The sequence below is a fragment of the Gracilinanus agilis genome, chromosome 1, assembly GCF_016433145.1.
Source record: "Gracilinanus agilis isolate LMUSP501 chromosome 1, AgileGrace, whole genome shotgun sequence".
Taxonomy (NCBI): Eukaryota; Metazoa; Chordata; class Mammalia; order Didelphimorphia; family Didelphidae; genus Gracilinanus; species Gracilinanus agilis.
The window spans coordinates 724,837,954-724,854,663 of record NC_058130.1 but is presented as its reverse complement, the minus strand read 5'-3'; positions in this window follow the sequence as shown (position 1 = coordinate 724,854,663).

Here is a 16,710-nt window from a genome sequence, read left to right as displayed (position 1 = left end):
ATACAAGGAAAATTAGGCCCAAAGTCATTAACCAACTCATCAAGTTCACACAGATATATGTGGTTAACTCGGGATTCAAAACCAGATGTCATGATTCCAGATCTAATGCTTGTTACACCAGACCATAGGAAGTCTGAAAGAGGTCCCCTTTAGCTAGGGAATCAGGTAAGATTTCATGATGGAGGCAAGATATATAAACAGGGACTTTTCAAGGGTGAGATTTTGGCAGATGGTGATGAGTGGGGAGGCACATTGCAGAAAGGGGGCCTCTTGTCTGGTTGGTGGCACATCAGAGAACAGAATCTAGGTTTTTTGGCTCAGTCCTGCTTTATTTCATATATAGCACTGTCGTTATGCTGACAGAGTTCAGGATGATAGGAATGAATGCTTTCTGACGAGGCGGACAGATGTCTGTTCAGCATTCCCTCCTTGGTTGCAGACTTTAACTGCCAAGCTAACCTTTCTTATCCTAAGCAGGTGGGCAGACTTTTTTTTTTTTAAACCCTTGTACTTCGGTGTATTGTCTCATAGGTGGAAGATTGGTAAGGGTGGGCAATGGGGGTCAAGTGACTTGCCCAGGGTCACACAGCTGGGAAGTGGCTGAGGCCGGGTTTGAACCTAGGACCTCCTGTCTCTAGGTCTGCCTCTCACTCCACTGAGCTACCCAGCTGCCCTGGGCAAACTTTTTAAAGAGGGGGCCCAAGGAAAGGAAATGCTCATCTGTCAGTGTGTTTCTAAGGCAACTCTTTCGAAGTTTCATTGTATTGTATCCTACTTGTTGTATTCGTCAGATTAGGAATAATGTCATGCAGCAGGATAGAACATTTCAGGGGGCCACATCTGGCCATAGTTTGCCCATCACTGTCTTAAGGGATAGGTAAGTGGAGAAACCAAGAGGAAACATAGAGACCAGACAACAAGCAAGAAGAGTAGACATCAGAACTCCTAGGAGCAAAGTTGGGTGGTTGGTTCATGCACAAGGCCTTCAGGATGGATTTTCTGTCACTGAAAATCTCATTGTAGACCCCAAGTGCTGGTTCTTCAATTCCCTCACCACTTGGGCTCCACAGCTTCCTTGTCCAAGAGGAGAATCAGAGTTTATATTGTCCCGGAATCCTGGAAAGTCTGTCTCTTACAAGTTTGTTTACCTATATGGGTATAGAACTTGGGGTTTTGGTTTTAAAGGACTACTCTAATACAAAAATAAATAATATGGAAATGGGTTGTGAGCAATAATACACGTATAACCCAGTGGAATTGCTCGTCAGCTCCGGAAGAGGGGAGAACAGAGAGAAGGGGGAGAACATGAATCCTATAACCTTGGAAAAGTACTTAAAAATAAATAAATTTAAATTTTTCTATTAACACTTTCTTAAATCTAAACAATCAATGAAACAGTAAATCAAATCTTGAAAAAAAGTTTGTTTATCTTTATTTTGCCATATTTTTTTCTTTAAATGTGTATGTTGTCTCTGAAGCCAGAAATTTTAGTAAATTGTCCATTACAAGAATTAGTTATCTAGGTGTATCGTTGGAAATTCAGTTGAGAGGAGGCAAATGGATGACTGCTTGCTGGGGGAGGGAAGGAGGGAGAGGGAAAGAGGGAGGGAAATGGAGGAAAGGAGAAAGAGGGAGAGAGGGAGAGAAGGAGAGAGGGAGAGACAAAGAGAGATACAGAAAGAAAGAGAGAAGAGGAGGAGGAAAATTTTGAAGTTCATAATTTTTGCCAGCAATTTTATTTTCTGGTTCTGGGAGGTTCAAAGTTGAAAAATAAAAAAAAAATTTTACCACTCCCAAGGTATTGGGATCCTTCTAGGTAATGAATGAGTCATCACTAGAGGTTAAGGGACTGGCCCAGGGTCACAAGTCTAGTAAGTGTCTGACTGATTCAAACTCGAATCTTTCTAGTCTCAGATCTAGGGCTCTTATCTATTGCCCTTTCCTCCTCTTCCTCCTTTCCCTTCCCATATCTAACCCTAACCCTAATTCTTTTTCTTTTCCTCTGTAACTCTTCCTCTCCATCATCCTTTGTAGTGGCAGAGTTAGTAATTGGCTTGGTCTCCTGCTGATGACCAGCCAATAAGCTGTTCATGGCTCCAACAAATGTCTCCCCCTTTTAGGCTAATGGGAATTGATTGGATTACAGTATGTTCCCCTCCTTGGAGAACAAGGAGGGTTCCGGAAGGAAGTATATACTCAGCCATAACAGAGACTGTTAGGAACCAAGACCTTAATTCACAGAACCACTAAGTCTTTCCAATTAAGTGCATTTCCAATGACTTTGTGAGAGCATGCCTGCCCAACCTGCGTAGAAATAATTACAGGTTACCTCTTCGCTGACTGTATTTTAAGAGCAAACACACAAATAAGGTTTGACTTATGAGCTATTTATAATGTTGCTCAGCTAATTTCCTGTCAGGAATAGAATCACACCCCAATTAGTCTTTTTCTTACTATGTAAATGCTCTTTCTTCGGTTTAGTATTTGAAGATTAGCTTCCCTCAGGTTTTTAAACCCAAATAATAGTAGAATTTCACTCCCTCCTCCCCCCTCACCCCTATTATTCTCCCTGAAATTAGTTCATCATCCTTCCACATTTGCTGATGCCATTCATAGTGTCTGTTAAATCCTCTGGTAGTGGGGCATTAGTCTATAAATATCAATACATTGAAACAAATTACTTGATTAAAAAATCTGCTCTTATTCACCTCCCACAAATCCTAGATATGATGGCCTTTTTTAGTATAACTACTATTTACTATTTTTACAATCTCTCCATACACCCACAAGACAACTAAATTCTCTGTAGTCTGAGTTTTGCTTTACATTTACTTTGTTAACTAATTCTTCAGTAATCTAATCTTTGAGAATTTAAATATTTATGATATTGTTGCTTCTTTTGTGGACCTTTTGTCACCTAGGTCTTTGGTTTGTTCAACTGGTAAGGCACAATACCAATGAGATTCGAGTTATAGATTGATTTCCTTTGTTGCTCAGGTAGCCTAGTATATAAACATGAACAGCATTGCTAACCCTGGCCAGCCATTGCTTATAAGGGGAACCAAGCAAGAATGTAGATGGTTCTATGAAAATGGATCACTAACTGAAAACCAATTCGTGGCACCAGTATGGTGTATGGAGAGGTTGTAAAAAGACAGTAATGGTTAGAGAGGATTCGGCCCTTGGCCTTCTTTTATTCTCTTTCCTCTCTAACCATTACATGTGCTTCCTTGGTTTCAGCTGTCACTCCTGCTCACAGGACTCCTGAATCTACCACTCCAATTCTGGTCTTTTTTTCTTGAGCTCCAGATCACCAATTTTCCATACACATACAAGAGATCTCCATCAGGAAGTTTCACAAGTGCCACAAAATCAGAATACTACACAATCTAATCCAATTTAATTTTCTCCCTAAATGTGGTCCTTAGTATGACTCGTTTAGTGGTACCAACAAGTTTGAAACTTTCATTCATCTTTCCCTTCCTCTTTACCTTTCCTAGTCAAGCAATGACTAAATCCTATTGATTCTTCTTCTGAAGTAGAGGTAGCCGATAGCTCAGAGGATAGAGTGCTGGGCCTGGAGTTAGAAAGATATGGCCAAATCTTGGCCTCAAACACTTGCCTATTTATCTTTGTGTCCTGGGAAAGCCACTTAACTTCTGTTAGTCTCAATTTTTTTACTGTAAGATGGGGTTTTAATAACACTTACATTTCAGGGTTGTGAAAATCAAATGACACGATATTTGTAAAGTGCTTAGGATAATGCCTGACACATAACAATCACTTGTTAATGTTAGCTATAATTATTATTACTCATTCCCTCTCTCTTTTTTTTTTCTGGCACCATCTTAGTACAGGCCCTTATTGCCGCCCACATGCAACAGCCTTCCACTTGGTCATCCTGAATTTGGTTTCTCCATATTATAGTCCATGTTTAACATCAGTAAGAGATTACTTGAATGATTCCGTGATCTCATTAGTGAATGAGCTCCTACAGGTACAGATCACAATACATCCATGACTACCCACTAATCCTAGAGAGATTAAAAAAAAAAGTGGGGCAGGAGGACCTACTTTTACAAAAATATTTATAGTTGCTCTTTTTATGGTGGCAAAGAATTGGAAATTAAAGGGATGTCCCTCAACTGGGGAATGGCTGAACAAATTATGGTATATTGTAAAAGGGGAAAATGGGAAGATTATGGATGGACTGGATATTTAAAGTTTGGTCTCCAGGGATCGATTACTCGATTCCAAAATAAGAGACTCAAGTCAGGATGACTTTTATGGTGGTTTATTTACAATTAGGAAGGTTGAAGGTAGGGAAATTGAGAGAGAGAAACTCTGGCCCAGACCAGAGGCCCGAACCAGGGAGACTTCAGAGGCCCCAGCAGAGGGGCACAGAGGTTAATTAAAACACAGCTTCTAGACACAAGTCCTTCTCTAAGATGAGAGGCCTCCTTAAGGCTAGAGCCTCCAGAAAAACCAAGGGAAAGAAAGAAAGTCAGCCGAACTTACCCACGTGACAATTCAAAGGGAAGCAGTCTGAGGTCTCACCTGAACTCCTTCAACACCAAGTTCAAAGCTCCAAAAGCCCCCCACAGGCAGTTACCATCATATTTAAAAGATATCAGTTTTCATCACTTCCTGTGTCCACCTTCAGTTTCACGTGGACAAATGACAGCCTCAACCCTGTTTTGGACTGCCCAGGAGGCAGTCACTTGTTTTTGATTTGTCACTTACTATCACATGTGGGTCACAGACCTCCCCCTCCCCATTTTATTCTAAGTCAGGTGGGGTGACATTGTTCCTGGTAGCTAAAGACTAAAGAATGAATGAGGGTGAGCTAATTCCATTTACACAATTTGATAGTGTTGGAATACTATTGTGCCATAAGGAATGATGAACAAGATGATTTCAGAAAGAAATGGAAAGACCTTCATGAAGTGATGCAGAGTGAAATAAGCAGAACCAGGAGAACATTATACACAGTAACAGCAATATTGTGGAATGTCCAGCTGTGATAGACAGCTATTATTGGCAATACAAGGATCCAGGACAATTCTGAGGGACTTATGACAAAGAATGCTGTCCACCTCCTGAGAAAGAACTCAGAAGTCAGAAGGCAAATGAAAGCATACAATTTTGCAATTGTTTATTTGGGTTTATGTTTTGGAGTTTGGGTTTTATAAGGTTACTCACAGAAATTAACAATATGGAAATATATTTTGCATGATAATACATTTTTTTTAAACCCTTACCTTCCGTCTTAGAGTCAATACTGTGTATTGGTTCCAAGGCAGAAGAGTGGTAAGGGTAGGCAATGGGGGTCAAGTGACTTGCCCAGGGTCACACAGCTGGGAAGTGGCTGAGGCCAGATTTGAACCTAGGACCTCCCGTCTCCAGGCCTGGCTCTCAATCCACTGAGCTACCCAGCTGCCCCCTGATAATACATTTTTAACACAGATCAAATCACCTGCCAGCAGTGGGAGAGCAAAAGGAAGGGAGGAAGGGAGAGAAGTTTGATCATATAACTTAGGAAAATTTGTGTGGAGACTGATTACATGTAATTGGTAAGAATAAAAAAATAAAAACATTTTTAAAAAGCCAATTCATCTATGCCTTCTCATCCTATGTGGTTCTTCAAATCAAATTAATAAGCATTTATTAATTACTTACTATGTTTCAGGCAAAAAATACCAAAAACCAAACCTGACCCTGTCCTCAAGGAAGACACAGTCTAATGGAGGAGACGGCATGCAAACAGATATGTACAAACAAGATATAATACAGGATAAATTGGAGATATTCTCAGATGGAATGTATTAGGATTAAATGGTACTGGAAAGGCTTCTTCCAGATCATGGAATTTTAACTGGGACCTGAAAGAAACCAGGGAACTCAGAAGATGGAAAGGAGGCTTTTGTTCATAATTCTCTTAAAAGTCTTCAATGTGTTGAAGGCTCAATATTTTGTGAGTACCAATGCAGCCTTCAAGTTGTCCATCGGTTATTCTTCATTCCGGCTACATGACTGGCCCACCTCCTATTCCAATCATGCATTTTCTTAGTGACATATTTTATTCCACTTCTTTACCACAGATTATATGCTTTAACCTAATCTCACCCAAGGAAAATCAGAGACTCCAAGGAATCAGAAATGTGGTCACCCCAAAGGAAGTTAAGAGACACATGGTCAGCAAAATTAAGCTACAGCATATTGCCAATAATTAATTTGCAAAAGTGGCATATCATTAAAGAGTTGCATAAATAGAAAAAGAACATAGACTTGTTATGTAGCTAGCAGAGGAAATAACAGATGGGCCACTCAAGTATCATACTGGTACTTTTTTTTTTTTAATATCATGACCTAGAAAAAAATGTGCAGCATGTTGCATAGTCTCTCTGTGAAATATTTGTAGAAGGATGTAGATGATAGTTTTCAGAAGAACAAGAAAACTTAATTATGCCCTAGGAGTTGTCCATAAATCATTAAGTTAGTCTAGAACCAGAGTTTGGAATAAACATGCTGTAAACCCCTGAGAAGGAATCACCTGTAGGGGAAGGAGAGGTCTTGACATGGGTCACCTCTCAACTCTTTGATTGGAAGACTGAGCATCTCAAAGAGTCCAGAGGATGTAGGACCTCCAATTTTCCCATCAGGGTGTACATGGCAATCCCAGATTTATTTTATTGGGAGTATTTTTGGGAGTCAAGGACAGATGGGACATTAATTCACAACTCTGAAAGAAGCCCACCAAAGAAACCACACCTTGCCTAATGGGAATGGAAGCAGCCCAAAATGGAAGAAAAGAACTTCCAACAATTAGGAATTGTGAGTTTCTCCTTTGCCAAATGTGCTTTCCAAGACTGAGCTTCCTTTCCCTTGCATTCTATATGTATGTATATGAAAGTGTCACAGACTTTGGGACAATATTTTGTACCAAATGTTATTACTGTACCACCTTAGTAAATATTCCTTTCTAAAAACTACTGAAGGTTGGCTGATTAAGATAATTCTCAACCAATTATGCTGGGGAGAAAGATGCCAACGAGAATTCTAGCATAAAGCTTTAGAAAACTCCTCTAACTCCTCATAGCGTCCCTGAGGGAGTCTGTAGCCTTGCTCCAAGACCAAGGCTTATCTGTGAGAGTGGGAGTCGGGAGGAGGATCCTCAGAGCTCATGGGCTATATATGAGCAACAGCAACCAAAATAGAAACTCAATCTGACAATTTACCACATTCTGTTGAAAGAAAGGAGATGTGTTTCTCATCAACTCTCTGAGATAATCAGAATTCAACTGCCTTTCAGTGTTATTTTCTTCAACTTTATTATAGTCATAGTCAATAAATATTAAGTACCCACTATGTGTCAGGCACTATGCTAAGTGCTAGGTTTATAAAGAAAGGTAAAAGATAATTCCATAATGGAAACACCATAAAAATTGTGTATATACAAGTTATATACAGGATAAATTTTATAGAGAGAAGGAACTAGAATTAAGAGGGATCAGGAAATGCTTCCTGTAGAAAATGGAATTTTTATTGGGACTTGAAAGAAATCAGGGAGGCCAGTGAAGCAGAGGATTCCATGCATAGGGGTTAGCTAGTGAAAATGCTGGAGTAGAGAATAGTGTCTTGTTCAAGTAAAGGCAAGGAGACCTGTGTCATGAAAAGTTTATGAAGGTGTGACAATAAGGTATAAAAAAGACTGGAAATGGGGGCAGCTGGGTAGCTCAGTGGATTGAGAGCCAGGCCTAGAGACGGGAGGTCCTAGGTTCAAATCCAGCCTCAGACACTTCCCAGCTGTGTGACCCTGGGCAAGTCACTTGACCCCCATTGCCTACCCTTACCACTCTTCCACCTATAAGTCAATACACAGAAGTTAAGGGTTTAAAATAAAAAAAAAACATTGAAAAAAAAAAGACTGGAAAAAGTGAGAGGGGGGCAGGTTATGATGGGTTTTAAATAACAAACAGAGGATTTTATAATTGATACTGGAGGATTGAATTGGAGATGACAGGAGTCAATGGAACTCATTGAGTAGGACAGTAACTTGGCCAGATCTGAGCTTTGGGAAGATCACTTAGACAGCTGAGTGGAGAATGGATGTGGGAGAGACTGCAGCAGGCAGATTAATCAGTAGGCTACTATTGTTCAAGCATGAGGTATTAAGAGTCTGTATTTTAGGGGTAGTGGTAGGGTTGAAAGTCAGATAGTATGCCAGAGATGTTGCAAAGGCAAAATCAACAGATGTTGGTAATAGATTGGCTAAGGGGCCTGAGAGAGAGTGAGAAGGTTGACTATAGTTTCAATTTTGGGACCTGAAGGACTGGGAAGTTGATGGTCACCTAGGTAGTAATAAGGAAGTTTGGAAGGGGAGAGGATTTTGGGGGGAAGGATAATGAGATCGGTTTTGGACATGTTGAGTCTAGTTTGTTTACAGGAGGTATAGTTCAAGATGTTCAATAAGTAGTTGGAGATGTGAGACTGAATCAGCAAGAGAGATCAGGGTGGAAAATAGATTTGAGCATCTATAGGAGAAAGACTTGAGATTCATCAGCAAAGATAATTATTAAATCCATAAGAGCTGATGAGATCGACGAGTAAAAATACTGTTATGTAACAACTCATGCAAGTTGTCCAGTCTGCTTGAATTCTTTCTATTCATTACTTATTGTAGCATAATAATTTTCTATTGCATTTATATGTAATTTCCTAATTTGTTCAGTCAGTCTCCAACACACGAGCACCCATTCTGTTTCCAGTTTTTTTTTGGTGTTACAGAAAGGGTTATTATGAATATGGCATACTTGATTAAGTCTTTCTTTCATCTCCATAGTAGGGAAGAGGGGAACAACACATGACCCAGTAGTCAATTCATTGGGTCAAAAGGTATGAATAGTTTATTGATTTTTCTTGAATAATTCAAAATTTTTTTGTGCCTCACGGTGCCACCAACATTACATTACAGTGCTTGCCTTCCTATAAACCCTCCAACACCAATTGTTCCTATATTTTGTCATATGAGGTCAAATCTCAGGGTAGTCTTAATTTGAATTTTTAAAGTTAATGTTAGGAACAATATTTTGAATGTTTTTTTAAGTTTCCAATTCTTTTTTTGAAACTATTTGTTCATATCTTTTGATCATTCATCTCTTAGAATATGGTTCATAATCTTATATATTTATGCCAGTTCCCTATGTAACTTGTTTATCAGACTTTTCAAAGAGACATTTGGAGCAAAGGTATTTTCCTCACTTGACAGTATCTGTTCTTACTCTAGCTGGCTTGACTTTGTTGATAAAAAGACTTCTAAAAACTTTATGTAAGCTAAATTATCTATTTTATTTCTTTACAATAACCTCTATCCATTTTAGGGTAAAAATCTCCCTAGTGGTAGTTGGGAACCTTCTCTAATTTTTATATTTAGACTGCTTATTCATTGGAAATTTATCTTGGTATATGTTATAAGATTCTGACCTAAATTTACTTTCTAATTGTTTTCCATTTTCTCAGAAATTCTTGTTGAGTGGAGAGGTCTCTCCACAACAGATTGTATTCTTAGGTTTGACAGACAATGAGTTTTAATATTCAGTTACTTATGATCTTCTTTATCTAGTCTCTGTTCACATTTACCTAGATTTTGTTTTTTAGTTTATTTTAATTTTTTTCATTCAATTACATGTAAAAACAGTTTCCAACATTTTTCAAAGAATATTGAGTCTTGAATTCTCTCCCTCTGCCCCTGCCCAACTCCTTACCTCTCCTGAGATGGCAAGCAATCTTATACAGATTTAACTTGTGCAATCATGTAAAACATTTTTCCATATTATCCTTTTTGTGGAAGGAAACTCAAATAGAAAAAAAAAAATTAAGAAAGTGAAAAAAGTTTACTTTGGTCTGGATTCAGACTCAGTTCTTTTTCTCTGGAAGTAGATGGCATTTTCTATCATGAGTCCTTTGGGATAGTATTTTGGATCATTGTATTGCTGAGAACAGCATTTAAAAAAATGTTTTATTTTAATAATACATTTCCACATAAGTTTTCCATAGTTATATAATCCAGATTGTCTCCCTCTCTTCTTCCCTTCCCCCTTGTGAAGCTGGCAAGCAATTCAGTCTGGGCTATACATGTATTATCATGCAATATTTCCATATTATTCATTTTTATAAGTGAATAATCTTATAAAACCAAAACCCTAAAACATATGCGCAAATAAACAAGTGATAAATCTTATGCTTTCATCTATAGATAATAGCTATTATTCATTGTAAAGTATTTCTGTTACTGTACAATTTTCTCCTGGTTCTATTTATTTCACTCTGCTTCAGTTTGTGTAAATCTTTCCAGGTTTTTCTGAGCTCCTCCTGCTTGTCATTTCTTACGACACAATAGTATTCTATTACAGTCATATACTATAACTCACCCAGACATTCCCCAATTGATGGGTATCCCCTCATTTCCAAATATTTGCCCCCCTAAAAAGAGCTGCCTTAAATATTTTCCTACATATAGGTCCTCCCCCTCCCCCCGCTTTTTTTTTTAATCTCTTTGAGATACAAACTTAGTAATGATGTTGCTGTGTCAAAGGGTATGTACTGTTTTATAGGCCTTTGGGCATAGATCCAAATTGCTCTCCTGACTAATTGTATCAGTACACATCTCCCCCAGCAATTCATGTCCCAGCTTTCCCACATCTCCTCCAAGTTTTGTCATTTTCCTTTCCTGTCATAGATAGGTGTGGGGTGGTACCTCAGAGTTGTTTTAAGTTCTATTTCTCTAAATAATAGAGATTTAGAGCATTTTTTTTTACTCTAGAGAGCTTTAATTACTTTGTTTGAGAACTCTTTGTTCAGATCCTTTGACTATTTATCAATTGGGGAACGACTTATATGTTTATATATTCAACTCATTTCTCTACATATTTGAGAAATGAAGCCATTATTAGAGAGACTTGTAAAAAACTTTTGCACCATTATTCCTGTGTATTACTTTCTATCATTGTACCTCCTTTTCCATTTGGCGAGTTCTACTTTATAAAGAATTATTTTCTTTAGTGAATTTTTGTACCTCTTTTTTAAAAGGCCATTTCTGTCTTTCAAGCAGTTTTTCTCTTCAGTGCATTTTTTAATATTTTTTTTTCATTTGGTCAATTCTACTTTTAAATAAGTTATTTTCTTCTTTGGATTTTTGTGCCTCTTTTTTACCAATTGGCCTATTCTGTTTTTTAAGGTATTAATTTTTTCAGTATTTTTCTGTGCTTCCTTTACCAAGCTGTTTTCTCTTTTTTCATGATTTTCCTCTATTGCGTTCATTTCTTTTCCCAAGTTTTCTTCTACCTCTCTTACTTGATTTTTTAAAATACTTTTTTAGCTCCTCCATGAATTCTTTTTGGACTTGAGAGCAATTCATATTTTTCCTGGAGACTTTGAATGTAGCAGTACTGACTTTATTGTTTTCTTCTGAGTTTGAGTCTATCTGGTCATCAAAATAACTTTCTATGTTGTTTCTTTTTTGTTGTTGTTGCTTTGTTCATTTTCCTGCCTTTTTCTTTTCTAAAGTTTTAAAAAATTGTTAAAGTTGGCTTCTATAACTGTTGAAGGGACCACTGTTCTAAGCTTTCAGGTTCTTTGTATAGATCTATCTTTTTATTTTAATTATATTAATATTTTATTTATTATTATCTTTATTTTGGAGATCTATCTGCTTTCATTTCTTCCAAGGTGGTATGATGGAAGGAAAGGTGTGTTAATACTCTGCTGGCTTTGCTCTGTTCTTTGAGTAACCTCAAGTACTCTTTTTCCCCTTGGAACTATGACCAGGGCCCCTTGATCCCCTGTAGCTGGAGGTACTGGTGTATACTGGTGCTCTTCCTCATCCTGAAACTACACCCCAGAATTGTGACCTGAATATGAGCATGCAACAAGAGTTTTGCACCAAAGGCCAGCAAAGCGATTCCTGTAATCTCTTTAGCACTTGTCTGACCCTCCTTACCATCTGTGGCTGAAAGTTCTAGAAGCTTTGACTGCTGCTTCAGTTGCCCAAGGACTGTTGCCTTGGTGGTGCCTGTCCTGTCACCCCATATACCTCCTCCACTCTAGTGTACTAAATCCCTTGTGCCAGTCTTATAAATTGTTTGGGGCTGGAAAATTACTTCAGCTTGTCTTTTTATGGATTATGCTTCTCCAGAATTCATTTTGAGGCATTATATCATTGCTTTCTGGAGGGTAATTTAGTAGAAATCAGATGGATACCTGTAGCTTAGCTCTGCCCCTACTAATTGTCAGTCTTCCTTGTCTACTGACTCTCTACTACATACAAAGATGCTCATGTCTCCTTAGTCTTGAAAAAATCCTCACTTGATCCTTCCTTCTCTAATTATTGTCCTTTCTTCTTCTACTTTTGTAACTAAACTCCTTGAAAATCCTACCTAAAATATCTTCTCTCTTCTCACTCTCTTCTTAATCCTTAAAAAATATTATCTAGTTTTTAGCAAAGTTTTTGACAGTCTTTGACACTCCTTTTTTTTTTTTAAGTTGGCATGATGTAGGCTAGCCAATAATAATAATATAAGAAGGTGGCTTTGGGAATTTGTTGAGTAATCACAAATAGCTTGGTGTTAACTTGAAATATCTCTAGTGGAGTGGCCCAGGAATCTGTGTTTGACCCCATGTTGGGTAAGAGGGAGATTTTTAGGTATTTTATAAATATAAAAAGTGTGGCCGCCAGGAATCAACAATTCAGATTGATTCCATAATTAAAATAGACCCAAGTCAGCATCCAATTTAAGGTAGTTTATTTATAATTAGGAAGGTAAAAGGTAGGTAAATAGAGAGAGGGAGAGGCCAGTCCAAGCCTGGAGAGGCCTGGACGGAGAGAGAGTCTTAAAAGCCTAATTAAACTAGGTTACAAGCCACAAGACTTTAGAAATCAGAGAGGCTTTAAGCCTACTTAAGGCAGAGTTTGGAAACGCCAAGGTAGGCCAAGGAAGTCAGCCTAATTTACCCACGTGACAATTCAGAGTAGAAGCATTCTGAGGTCTCAGCCGAGCACCTTTAGCACCAAGTCCAAAGCCGGAACTCCTGAACTCCTTCCATTCCTCAACTAACCTTACCAGGTTGTAACCCACGTATTTAAAGAGATACTGTCTCTCCTCATTTCCTGTGGGCCACCTCTAATTCAAGTGGACCAATGGCAGCTTCTACACTGATTTGGACTGCCCAAAGGGCAGTCCCTTGTTATTGATTTGATACTTATTGTCATGTGTGGTTAATTTATCTCCACTCCCCTTTTTCAGGGAGGTGGGGATGATATAATCTAGGTGCCTAGGGTAAGTAGATTTTTGACTATGAATGGGCTAGAGTTAATTTCATTTACACAGTTGTTTAAATTATTTATTTATTTTTTTAAGGTAGTTTATTTACAATTAGGAAGGTAAAAGGTAGGTAAATAGAGAGAATAAAATAAAATAAAATAAATTTAAATTTTTTATTTATGAGAGGGATAAAGGCACAGATGATTAATCCATCATATTCATAGATGATACACAACTGGATGACAGATTCAGGCCTTGCCATCAGGTAGAATTTCCTCTGTCATTTAAAGCCTTCATAACTTGACTCCAACCACATCATTTAATGACTTATTATACATTACACTCCTTCACCTACCCTTGGATATAACCAACCTGACCTTTTTTCTGCTCTTCACAGATGATATTCCATCTTCCACTTCTATGCCTTTGTCCGGGCTATGTCCTGTTCTTGGAATGCACTCCCTAACCATCTGCTCCTTTTAGATCTCCAGCTATGTTCAGAACTCAGTTCACATTCTGCTTCCTACACAAGTCCTTTCCTGCTTCCTCCCTCTGCTAGCACCTTCTCTCTAGAATTTTGTATGTGTTTTTTATATACTTATATTTATGAGTGTTGTTTCCTTTGATAGAATTTGGGTCTCTTTAGCAGATGGGCTATTTCATTTTTATCTTTGAAACCTCAGTGCCCATCTCATATTAGATGCTTAATAAATGCTTGTTGGATGATTGACTGAATTCTAACAGAATGGTATTTAATAGAGACATTTAATGTCTTGCACTGGAATTTAAAAAAGCCAACTTCGCAAGTTCAAGATGGGAGGTACGTGGCTACCCAGAAATTCATCTGAAGAAGATCCCATATGGGATCTGTAGTCAAAATAATTCTTCTCTCTCCATATAGCTGCCAAATTAACATTCCTGAAAGAAAGCTCAAGAGGAACTAGAGCTTGAAGGGACCTTAGGACATCTTCTCTAACCCGCTCATTTTTTAGATGATGAAATTAAGGACTAGAGGGGTTAAATGACTTGACTAAGATAAAAAAGATAGTAAAGTGGTAAAGCTGGGATGTGAATTCAGGCTCCCTGACTCCAAATCCAGTATGGTCCCTGACAAATCCTTGTCTCCCATGCTTGGATGTGTTACTTGGCAGTAAGCAGGGGAGAGAGTTTAAAGAATCATGCTTTTTAGGCCATCTACAAACTTTAACTTGGCCAGTGACTCTAAATGCGAGGTCCCTAACCAGTGCCCAGTGAATGGACATACTGCTAGATTTTCTGAATCATATCAGTTTTGACATTTTTGCTATGAATTAAGCCAAAGAAAAAAAGAGAAGGAAATTGCAGGATTGAAGGATGGCTCACAGGTACTGGAGAAGCAAAGAAAGGAATTCCCTGATTAAAAAAAAAAATCCTATATTGGGGGGGTGGGGGGGGTAGGTGGTTCAGTGGATAGAAAACCAGGCCTAAAGACAAGAGGCCCTGGGTTCAAATGTGGACTAAGATACTTCCTATATTTCCTAGCTGTGTGATCCTGGGCAAATCACTTAACCCCACTTGCCTAGCCCTTAATGCTTTTTTTGCTTGGAACTGATACCATATATTGATTCTAAGATGGAAAGTAAATTTTGTTTGTTTGTTTTAAATCATATACTAGGGGACAGCTAGGTGGCTCAGAGGATTGAGACTTAGGCTCAGAGACAGGAGGTCCTGGGTTCAAATGTGAACTCAGACACTTCCTAGCTATGTGACCCTGGGCAAGACATTTCATCCCCTTTGCCTAGCCCTGACTGCTCTTCTGCCTTGGAACCAATACAGAAGGTAAGGTTTAAAAAAAAAGAATTAAAAAAATTTAAATCATATACCAGAATACCATTGATATTTTAAAAGACAAGTCTTCCCCCCCTACCCCACCCCGAGGAAAAGCTTTTAAAAGTGCTGTGCAAAATAAAGTGAATAAAATATCCATATGCTTTGGCCCAGAGATTCTATTATTAGACTTATAAACTCCCAAGGAGGTCTTTGATATAAAGAAAGTCCCCATATATACCAAAATATTTATAGCAGTACTTTGTGTGATAGCAGAGAACTGGAAATAAAGTAGATGCCCATCAATAATAGTAATAGTGACACATGAATGCAATGGACTATTACTGTCCTATAAGAACAAGAATATGAAGAAACATAGAAGCTTTAGATGAACTGATACAGTGACAGTAAAGATATTTTTTTCATCAATTACATGTGATAATAAATTTCCACATAAATAATAAAATAAATAAAATGTTTCCCTCTGCCCCGTCCCTCTCCCTTTCTGGAGCTGGCAGGTGATTCAGTCTGGGTTATCCATGTATTATCATGTAAGACATATTTCCAGATAGTTCATTTGTAAGAGGACAATCATATAATACCCAAACCCCAAAATAAAACCCCAAGTAAACTAAAGTGAAAAATGGTATGCTTTGATCTGCATCTGACTCCAGCAGTTCTTTCTCTGGAGGTGGATAGCGTTCTTTCTCATAAGTCTCTCAGTATTGACCTGGATCATTGCATTGCTGAGAGTAGTGAAGTCTTTCACAGTTGATCATTCCACAATATTGCTGTTACTGTATTTAATATTCTCCTGGTTACAGAGTGACATTAAGCAGAGCCAAGAAAGCAATATGCAGACAGCAACTGCAACCAGGTAAATAAAGGGAAGGCCGTCACAAAACAATGAAAGTGAATTTGCAAAAATACAAAGAACAGGTTTGGCCTCTAAGAAGAGACTTGAGAAGACGCTGGAGTCTTCCCCATTCCACTGGTTTGCATTATCACATGCATTTTTAGTTTTTTTCAATGTTTGGTTTTGTTGTTTTTCTTTCTTTTTTCCTTTAAAAATATTCTTTGTTACTTGGGAGAGGGGAGGGATAAAGGAGAGGGATACAGTGAAATTATGTAGGCAATTTAAAAACAAAAGCTACCAATTAAAATAGGCTTGCTTGTTTTTAAAGCTCTTACCTTCCCTCTTAGAATTGATACTCTGTATGTGTTCCAAGACAGAAGAGTGGTAGGGGCTAGGCAATGTGAGGGGGGAGGTGGGGTTAAGTGACTTCCCCAGGATCTGTTGTAGGGAAAATGTAGTTTAGGATTTAGTTAGTAAAGAACAGACTTTGCCAGGCAAAGCTAGCAGGAACTGAAGATTCCAAATCTGGAATGCTGGCAGAAGGGACTTTCACAGAGACTCTGAGCTGGCAGTTTGCTTTGGGGAGTTGGTTTTAGCAACTGTCTGGAGAGCCTGTGGGGTGGTGCTATCTCTAAATTTTGGAGCTGTGCCTTGGACATTATCTACGAGATCTTCTAGCAAGTCCTAGAAGTTTCAGGTTGAGATAGAAGTTTTATCTGTAATGGTGGA